This window comes from Podarcis raffonei, chromosome 5 (assembly GCF_027172205.1).
Source record: "Podarcis raffonei isolate rPodRaf1 chromosome 5, rPodRaf1.pri, whole genome shotgun sequence".
Taxonomy (NCBI): domain Eukaryota; kingdom Metazoa; phylum Chordata; class Lepidosauria; order Squamata; family Lacertidae; genus Podarcis; species Podarcis raffonei.
The window spans coordinates 28757172-28765499 of record NC_070606.1 but is presented as its reverse complement, the minus strand read 5'-3'; positions in this window follow the sequence as shown (position 1 = coordinate 28765499).

Below are 8328 nucleotides of genomic sequence, written 5' to 3'. Positions count from 1 at the left end.
CAGAAGTGTGTTTATTAAAAGAAATTTGCACTAAGATGCTGAAGGATTTTCATGAGCTTTTTTTTTTTTAGTCACAAATTGCTGCAGAAATGTGAAGAATCGAATCTAAAACTGGAAAAGTGAGGAACTGAGAGAACCTAAATTGAGAGATCCTTCTAATCATTTTTCATTTCAGTCTTGATCAGAAGGCAAGATGCACTGGCAGATTCAGGAGGAGAAGGTGGACAAACAGATTCACAGAAGGATGGCATATTTATAAGAGAAAGATTAGAAGCAATTATCCACTATATTTATATCATGAAACCGCTCCCCCTCACCCCATTTTCTTTCTGATGTAGGAATTTATCATTCAGGCGATCCAGATTCTTCGTCCATGCTAGCCCAGTAGCAAAGCACAAGTTATGAAACATGTTGCAGCCACTTAACATACATCTGGTATGGGTCCTGCTCCTCAGGGATTTGTAAATGCAAGCCATCTAATTAGTCTGGCATTCATAAGAGTCTTCTGGCAGTTCTGAATTGACTGCAGATTCTCAATGTACCGTTTTAATAGTTCTCTCCCATGCTGTTGGTACATAAGCAAAGTCGCTGTTGTCATGGGGAATCAAGGCTGAAGTACTTCAAGAAGCTTTGAGCTGCTGTTCTTTGCTATTTAAAGATTCCCCCAGCCAAGTGAGAAGTATACTCCACAAACAGCAAAGTTCTCCGGACACTGCCATGTTGGCTGTAGTGGGGAGTGTCAACATCATTTCCTTCAATGCGTGGTTAAAGGAAAAGCTATCTAAACAGGGGAAGTGAGGGACATTTTAGTCACTGGCAGAATTAGGCATTGAACTTGTTTGTTTGTTTGTTTATTAAATTTGCATACCGCCCTTCTTCTGAAGATCTCAGGGCGGTTCACAGCATCAAAATACAAAATACACAATAAAAACAAGAATGAAACAAACCCATGACCCCTCCTTCCACAAATGCATTTAAAAGGACATAGAATGATAAAGGCCTGGTGGAAGAGGAACGCATTTGCCTCACACCTAAAGATATGCAACAAAGGTACCAGGCAAGCCTCCCTGGGGAAAGCATTCCACAAATGGGGAGCCACCACAGAAAAGGCCCGTTCTCGTGTTGCCACCCTCCAGACCTCTCATGAAGGAAGTATATGAAGAAGGGCCTCAGATGTCGATCACAGGGTCTGAGTCAGTTCATATGGGGAGAGGCAGTCCTTGAGGTATTGTGGTCTTGGGCCATTTAAGGTTTTATAGGTAAAACCAGCACTTTGAATTGGGCCCAAAAACGAATGGGCAGCCAGTACAGTCATGCCAGGATTGGTATTATATGCTCAAACCATCTTGAAACTGGTGAGTGACGTGGCCGCCAAACTCTGCAGCAGCTGAAGTTTTCGAACCGTCTTCAGAGGCAGCCCCACATATAATGTGTTGCAGTAATCCACCTTTCCTTCCTTGTAAGTCAACTATTTAAACACATATATGTTTTTCATTGCTGTGACTTGTTTTGCAATGATTGCTGCTTCCTCTATTGTTCAGCCAAGCTGACACCAATTTACTAAAAAGGTTTATAGGTAGGATCTTATTGGATGTCGCAATGGAGCTGAGGAGCATTTTAGAGAGTGTGAATGGTTCTGTGGATGGAACGTTGGCTGAGGAATGTCAACGCTCAGTTTTAAGAGCTGGGTTATGTGATTTAGTGATCGGCTGTAGTGGAGGGCGGTGTGTTAGGGCAAATGGGACACTTTCCCCCCCCAACCTCAGTCTGCCAGCCCCTGCTTACCTGCCTTCTTAGTCACATCTTAGTCACTCAGGTAGCCCTGAGTATCAGCTTCCTCCTCTTCCTTAGTCTCAGTGTTGCCCATGAAGGACTCAACAGAGAAGAAAACGGGAGACAAAATTAGAATTATGGTAGTTGGCTCTGTCTGTCATAGGCTCTGCCTCTGCATACACTCTGGGCTTCCTGCTTTCCACCTTACAAGCCCAAATGGGCATCAGCTGCTGCTGATCAACCACCTCATCTGCCAGTTAAAGGTAAAGGGACCCCTGACCATTAGGTCCAGTTGTGACCGACTCTGGGGTTGCAGCGTTCATCTCGCTTTACTGGCCGAGGGAGCCAGTGTACAGCTTCTGGGTCATATGGCCAGCATGACTAAGCCGCTTCTGGCGAACCAGAGCAGCGCACAGAAACGCCGTTTACCTTCCCGCTGAAGCAGTACTTATTTATCTACTTGCACTTGACGTGCTTTCGAACTGCTAGGTTGGCAGGAGCAGGGACCGAGCAACAGGAGCTCACCCCCGTCGCGGCGATTCGAACCGCCGATCTTCTGATCGGCAAGTCCTAGGCTCTGTGGTTTAACCCACAACACCACCCGCGTCCCTTTCATCTGCCACTTAGCAGTCGCTAAACCCGCCTTGGTGATATGTGCAATCAAAAGCTTGGCTTATGGCATATGATTCAGGTGGTTCATTTGCCATGACCAGGGGACAGATGTCTTGGGTGCTCTTGATTTTCTTGGGATTTATATTTTCATCGCAAGCCACCTTGCATTTCATTTTATCAGAGACAAGTGGAATCTAAATATCCAAATAAATCACTGCAGTCAGAAAGAAAACATACTAGCAGCGGCAGCAGTGCCCATCCCACAGGGTTGTAGTGGAACGAGCAAGATAAGAGATTGTCAAGTACAAGAACATCAATGTAGGAGGGACTGAAATATGCCTCCACAGTAGATTAATTGTGTTGCCGTCTTGCTTGCAAAAATAGCCTTTAAGGAAGGATTTCAAAAGGTCAGGCACTTGTGGATTCTATACTCAATGGCTAGATCTAGACACATCAAAGAAGCGTTTCAGTTTAAAGCGTTGTAAATTTGAACAGGGAAAACAGGTAGAGAAAACCAGGACTCCACGTCACCATCTGGGGGCACAATGTTATATCGCACATACAACGCATATAAATCCCTTTTTCTTTACCAGTCTAGCTGAGTCCATAGTTTGCTCTTAAGATACACCTCAAAATATGGAGCTCATGTAGATGTCAAACCTCACTCTTGGAACCACCACTCCAGGCCTTCCTTTCTGTCATCAGCGTCGATCTCCAGGCAACTGGGCTAATTTTGTAAATGTGATTCTTAACTGGCAAGTTTGAGGGATTCAGGTTCTGTTTTGTTTCCTCTAATGCTAGAGAAAGTTGCTTTGCTTTCATAAATCTGGCAACCCTTTGTTCCAGCAACATTTTGACATGACATACAGCATTTAAACTAAGCAAAGTCAGTATGACAGTTCAAATCATGTCTGTAGATAAGCCATGAGGTGGCTAGAACCTCAGGCTAGGAGCAGAAACTCCTTAGTCCAAACCTAGCCATGATGCTCACTTCGTAGCTGTGTCTCAGTCAATATCCTTCATCCTAACCTACCTCAAAGGGTTGTTTTGAAGGTAAAATGGCAGGAGGGAAGAGAACCAGGTATGGTGTATGGAGCTCTTTGGAGAAAAGATGGAATATAATTGTAATACATTAAAAAACAATATTGTCTCCCATATTGCAGATGGAAGAACAAGTAAGCAAGGGGGCAGAATCTAAACTTTGGTATAGCAGTATTTGAAAGCATTCATATCTGCAAACAAAATCATATTATAAAATCACTCACAAAGCTGGATCTCTCCCCTACCACCACCATCACGTTTGCAAAATTAAAATAATTGCCCTGGTTGAATATAAACTGAATTAATATGAAACTGAATTTTTCCTGAGGATGTGGAGCATATTTTAAAGGTGATCTCAATAAAATCACGCCGTTAACAGTCACAAGAAAAGCCCCCAGAGAATGTAAGAAAAGGAAGCAGAAGGCTGATCTAAATTTTGTAACAGTTCATTATGTTTTATCATCCCCTAGTGGGGGAAAGAGAGAAAGAGCTAAACAAATACGCTGCTGCTACCTACCTTGTATTACAATTAATTTTGTATTAGTATGGCGGGGTGGGGGAATCCCAGAATTTCCAGTAAGATAATCTTTACAACTGTTCATAATGTGTTGGATCATTGATTGTTAGCAAGGGTCATTTGATATCGATTCTGTTCAAGTTAGTTGCTTTGCATATGATTGTGAGTGGAAATGATCTGAGAAAGGTATAGCTCCCATTTCATATCAGTGAAGCTGATGTGGATTTGGTATGACCTTTCAGAGACCCGTTATGTGCTTTTTATTACAACTTGGTTCACCAGTCCTGATTACTCTTACAAATAGGCATTAAGCAGAGGCTGAACATAGGGATAAAACAGATGCAGAACTGATTTAAAAACTGGAGAGCTTTACCTTTCTAACCTAAATTCAAATGCATTAAATTTATTTTAATTACTCTTTTAATTTGTACTACTTTTGAGAGCAGTGGTTTTCAAGCTGTGCTGTGCTTGTGAATTGTGGAGCTCCTCAGTGAGGGAACTGAAAGATGGCTAGACTTTATCAGTTACTGATCTTCCCTTACAATGCACATTCAGAGAGAGTGTCAGGTACATTCTCAGGTCATGCAAGTGATAGTGAAGCCCAAAGGATTAAGGATGGATAAATCGGTCCATTTCACTTTCTCCTTTTTCCAATCTTAAGTTCATCTCCACATCAGTTTGCCGCCTCTTCTTCTTCTTCTTCTTCTTCTTCTTCTTCTTCCTCCTCCTCCTCATGAGAATCTGTCGGCATTTTAGGCAATGTTTTTCCTAACATTCGCATTTTCGAATGCCATTTTTACTAATATACAAAAGCTTTGTTTCTTCTTTCTTCCTGACTCCACCAATATTAGAGATAAAATAGGAAAACACAAAGTTCTAAGTGGTGATTAGTATGAAGTTCAATGTGGGTGAATTTAGTCACATAGGGTGATATCCAGTGCACTCGTCCTATTAGCGCCAAGAGCTACACGTGCAGTACAAAACTCCCCCTGTGCGTTCTCCTTTATGTTGAAGACAACATATGGTACCAGGAGTGAAATACATTGCAGAAAGGTACTATGAAATATTTGATGGTTCCCCATCCTTTATCTTTCACACATGAGGCAGCTGAGGAATGGAAGAGGGGGGAGTTTAAAACAGCCCATTTCTTTTTCCTTTCAGTGTCTATCGCTTCTCACTGTACTGAAAAAAGGTAGACGTTTGGGCAAAGCAAGGGCGGAGAGGCACTGAGATGATTTATTGCTTGTTTAAAACTACGGCAGACATTTGTGTAAAGCAGGTATGGAGGGGTTGTTTTTAAAAAGCAAACCAGTTTTAACAAGGACAAATAGCAGAGAATGAGTACAACACAGAAGCTAACACTGTAAAGCTACCACAACAAAGCCTTTCCCGATTCCTGCTGTACTCAGGGTGTGTTCCTACACCCTGCTCATTCTATTCACATTTCTGCCACTTTTCTCCTCTCGTCCCTGCTTTATTCTAAGTTCTACTGTTGTTTAAAACTACTTTTTCCCTCTCAGTGTCCTTCCCCAGCCACTTAAACTTCTACTGTTGTTTAAAATAGCCACTTCCCCCCACTTTAAGTGCCTCTTCCTTTTCACTGTACTCAAATGTCTCCCTCTTCGATTCCTTAGCTGCCTTGTGTGAAAGAGATAGAGGATGCAGAGCCCTCATATACCGTATTTTTCGCTCTATAACATGCACCCGACCATAACATGCACGTGGTTTTTAGAGGAGGAAAATCTGTAGGCATGCCACCCGTAGGCATTCCCTCCATAACACGCACAGACATTTCCCCTTACTTTCTAGGAGGAAAAAAGTGAGTGTTATGGTGCAAAAAATATGGTATTCTATTGCATGGAGGTACTCTACTTCTGCTATTGTTTAAAGCCACATTTTTCCTCATTGTTCCCTCCATCCCTGCTTACTCACACTTCCCCCATTGTATTAAACCTTTACTTTCCACCTGTTGGTGTGCCTCCCTTCTCCTCCCATGGCCACTGGTGTTGTGCAACCTGCCTTCACTCGCTCCTCTATTCCACCCTTGTTTCATTCAAATCCAGGATTGTGATGAGGCAGTACAAATCCTCCAAAGAGGTCCGTGCGATGGCAGCCTTACATTTTTATGTCTATAGGAAGATAGTCTATGTCATTTGCATATTTCTATAGCTGCACATTTCTAATAACTTTATTTAAAAGGGAGGAACCAACTAAGGCAACTGGGAGTGTAGGGGACAGAGGACATTGATCGGCAATGAAATGTGAACATAGTGTTCGTATCATAACAGCTTGTAAAATAAGAGCCTGATTGTCTTTATACAAGGTAATTTCTGAGTCTTTATTTTTAAAGCTGCTGCCACCACATATGTACGGTCTAAAATAAATACTAATCCAGGCACTCGAGACAGGAAGTTCAGACATAATCAGCGTTAGACTGATGCAAGAACAAATGGCAGTCAATATTTGGTGATGCAAAGACAGAAATGAGAAGGGCTCTGGCTTGAGTAGACTCAAGGAGTTCACTGCTATGAAGTGGGTGATTATAGCAGCCAAATTGGCAATTTGTTTGTTAGAAGATAGTAAGGGCTCTTATTGTGACCCATTTCCTTTACTTGAAATATCTGGGTTTAGTTGCTGACATAACATTGTACGTTAATGTTCCAATTTGCTGCGTGCGAGATGAACTTCCACAAATCATTCTGAATGTCATCGTGAAGGCATTTGTAATTGCTGCTTTTCAATCTAGGCCACAATCCTGTGGAATGTGCTCTCTCTCTCTCTCTCTCTCTCACACACACACACACACACAAACACACACCTTTAGTTATTGGCAGATTTCGTTGTGCCCCTAAAGAAACCCTAACTCCTGATTGGACAAATTGGCAGGAGCAAGGATGCTTAAGCGGATGTCATAGCTGTCAACCTTTCCCTTTTCTTGCGAGGAATCCTATTCGGAATAAGGGAATTTCCCTTAAAAAAAGGAAAACTTTGACAGCTATGGCGGATGTGTTGCAGACTCACCAGTGCTGGCTGCTTCCCTTTTATGGCAAGACAAGCCATTCAAAGCTTCATCCTGCTGGATTTTACAGTAACTTACTGAAGAAAATGCTCCTCCAAGTTCCATTTCGAAGGCTGTAGTGCAAATTTTCACACATAGAATTTGCAGAGTGACTATATGAGCCAGTGGGCAGGCTGTGCCCAGGGGTGTATATGTGGAATTAATATTTTTGGCACATCAATCTGCACTGGCTTACATTGAATTGTATTTGCCATTACTGCCCATTTACTCAGTTTGGAGAGGTCCTTTTGGAGCTCTCCACGGTCTCTCTTTGTTTTAACCCTGGAGAATTTAGTACCGTCAGCAAACTTGGCCACCTCACTGCTCACCCTCAACTCTGGATCATTTGTGGAAAAGTTTTTTAAAACCCACAGGCTAATCGTCGCGACGACTTCACTTTCTATGGCTCTCTGTCTGGAGCACCATCCATTTATTCCTACTCTCTGCTTCCAACTACTTAACCAATTCCTGACCCATAAGAGGATTCTGCTCTTATTCCATGACTGCAAAGTTTACTACAAAGTGTTTGGTGAGGTACCTCATTGAAAGCTTTTTGAAAGCCCAAGTGCATGATGTCAACAGGATCATTTCTATCTTTGTGCTTGTGAACACTCTCAAAGAACTCCAGTAGGTTTGTGAGACGGGACTTGCCCTTGTAGAAGCCATCCTGGCTCAACTTCAGCATGCTGGCTCTATTTGTTCTTCTCTATCAGTGTTTCCCAAACTTGGGTCTCCAGCGGTTTTTGGACTACAACTCCCATCATCCCTAGCTAGCAGGATCAGTGGCCAAGAATGATGGGAATTGTAGTTCAAAAAACAGCTGGAGACCCAAGTTTGGGAAACTCTGTTCTGTATGCTTATTTCATCTTTAACAATACTTCCACCAGTTTTGCAAGTACAGACATTAAGCTAATGGGCCTTTAATTTCCAGAATCCCTCTTTAAAAATTGGTGTTACAATGGCTACTTTCCAGTCCTAAGGTATGGAGAAATAGCCTGATACAATCCTTGAAATAAATGCAGGGCCACCATTAGGTTGGGCTTCTTTGGAGCTTGCGTGTGATGTCCAGGTAGGCTCAGTGGCCCCACCTGGATGCAGTTACTTGGGATACCTTTCACCCAAAGTTTCTTCTTTTCCATGCCTCAGCCCCTCTGTCCATGTGGGGCAGATTGTTTGTGTGTAGAGGCTGGGAAGCTGGCAAGGAAGGTGACTGAGTGAAAGGGAAGCTTATTCATCTCCTCACCTCTCTTGCTTGCTTAGCAGTACCCATTGGCACCACTTCCTTTTGGGTACACACGGTGATCATGTCTATACCACACAGGACACT